Source organism: Priapulus caudatus, unplaced genomic scaffold (genome assembly GCF_000485595.1).
Source record: "Priapulus caudatus unplaced genomic scaffold, Priapulus_caudatus-5.0.1 Scaffold1715, whole genome shotgun sequence".
Classification (NCBI taxonomy): domain Eukaryota; kingdom Metazoa; phylum Priapulida; class Priapulimorpha; order Priapulimorphida; family Priapulidae; genus Priapulus; species Priapulus caudatus.
The window spans coordinates 23,364-26,123 of NW_014578776.1; positions in this window are offsets into that span (position 1 = coordinate 23,364).

A 2,760-nucleotide genomic window follows, 5' to 3' on the forward strand; every position below is an offset into this window, starting at 1 on the left:
GAGAGTCAGGGAGAGAGAGAGAGAGAGAGAGAGAGAGAGAGTGGGAGGAGAAGGCGGAGGGAGGAATCAGGATCGCCTGATGCATTTTTAGTTCGACCGAATGCGAATAGTTTGAAATGCAGCCGCGATGAGACCAAGATGCGACGCACAGCATTTATTCCTTGCATTTATTGAATAATTCATAGCGTACAAGCGCATTATATTGCATGATCGTGTAATACATCATATTTTCATGCGATCATGACAATTACGTGTGTCTACGGGGGTTAGACTACGGGTCTGCTGAGTAATAACCATAAAAATATATAGAGACAGCCTATAATATCTACCTATATTATTTCTATGTGAATAACACTGAACCAGTCGATAGAGATTTTCCAGACAACGCTTGTAGATGTATGTAATGCTTTTCAGGCATCTAATTAAGTAAGGTATCTACCATTCATGATCATAGAAATAATACACTAGTTAGGTTAAAAGATTAGGTTCCCGAGGCTTAGTTAGGTCTCCGAGACAGTGCATGACCAATACGGGTTCTACCGACTTTATAGTTACCCGTGTATCCGGCAGATTAGATGGCCGTACAACCATTTTATCTACCAATTTTACCTACTTTTATTATTTATTTTTGTTTAGGAATAACGATGTACTAGTTTCAGAAATAATAATACATAAATCAAACATGATTCATTAGCTAAAATTTGGCACCCGTCTGTAAGAGTGAAATTGCCATTGTCATTCACGTAATTGCCGGATGCGGAATTTATTATATTATATATACATACATATATATATATATATATATATATATATCTATATATATAAATTATATGGTAAACCTCATTAGTTAAGAAGGGTTGTGTAAGGTGTTTACGGGTGAAGATGGCGCGAGGCGTGAAATATAACGTTCGCGTTAAAAATCTTTATTATCTTTTACGATCTTTTATTTTTACGATGCGTAATTGCCTCGTCATGCGTGTTCTAAGTTCTATCGCATTATTTTCTCGTCAGACTAGTCGCGCCCATGATCAAATCACGGCCACACCACCCTCCTGCGAAAAATCCGCTTATTTTTTTGCAAGTCCTGGAAACACTAATCTCTATATTATACTATAACTTATTATATAGTTAGTATATAGACTTAGTATATGACTTCCGTCCGGAGATGTAGATCTTGATATTCTAACTTAATATATCGTTATTATATAGTTATGTACTTAGTGTAAAGTATATACTTTGTATATAGTTAGTAAAATATAGAGGTCGGTGCCCCGCGCAAACCAATGGACTTATTTTGCGCAAGGTGATCACCAGGGGGCAGTGCGGAACGAAGCTTTGCAAGACCCCGAGATCCCGAATAGCAAAGCGTGCAAATTTGATTTCTGCCTCGGTTATAGGATCCGCACACGATACTGGTGCCGTTAAGTGGCGTAACAACCGCGAACAAATATGATAGGCTTTTATTTATTGGCGATAGGTCACCGTGGCCAGAAGGTCATTTTAGAAGCCATTGTCATCGGGAATAGCATCACTATGCAGAAGATGTATGACTGCAATTTCCTTTCTAGATTACCCTGACGAGTTACTGATTTTTCTCCCCTCGACAGACCCATAAGTCTCTTCTTATTCCCCTTCTCCGCACCATACTTTTCCGCCACCTATACGGTGGCGCTGTTTCAAAACACGACGGAACTGGATTAAGCACAGGAACTAACAGTAAACAGCACATCAAAGACTCTATCGCACGGACAAGACCAACTACAGCTTGTTACTGCCGCTAATGCAGTATTATTTATCTCTGCTGCTATATGGCTTCGTCCATGCTTCGCCGCATGACTATGCGAGGGAAGTGTGCCCGCGCGGGAGAGGGAGAAACCTTCTATACAATAGACCCCGAGGCGGCAAAAATATAGACACGAAAGTTTTAGCTGACCACTCTCAACTGACAAACTCGAATTACCATAATTTGACTGAAATGGACCGTTTATCGAACGCGCGTGAAAGCACGAGCAACGTGCGCGGCCATATTAAAATAGGAGCAATGGCGGCATCATCATAGTAAGCGGGGCACTCAGCATACTAATAAAGTATATACTCGCTGAAAGCACTCATACTCAGCTGCTTATGCGCGTGCAGGAGCGAAGGACGACGGTGGAGGGGGGGGGGTACGGGTGAAAATACTGCTATTGTTACACCGACGTGCCGACGACCGCTGCCGCGACTGTGGTGGCCCATGCACATCGCTATTATATCCCCCAGCTATCACATCCCCCAGCTATCACATCCCCCAGCTATCATATCCCCCAACTATCATATCCCCCAGCTATCACATCCCCCAGCTATCATATCTCCCAGCTATCATATCCCCCCAGCTATCATATCCCCCAGCTATCATATCCCCCCAGCTATCATATCCGCCCACGTCTATCAACATTTGTACGCACGTGCCCTACCGAAAGGCAAGAGCGGTTACTCACACACTACACTTTCTTCAGCGGTGCCTGGCAGCAAGAGCCCCCGAATAGCGGCTGCTGCCCTATTTGAAACGGCGTCCCCTCCTCTCCAACCTCTCGTTATAGCTCCCTTTTATGACCAACCGCCACTACTAATACGGTGGGTGAGTATACAAGCTGACTACATTACACTACCGGAATAATGGTGGAGTAAATAAGCGTTTCCGCACGCGCTGGCTCGACTCCAATGGGTCCGACAGTTCTGCCCTGATGTCATATATCATCTGGATGCAACAGTGTTCAGGCG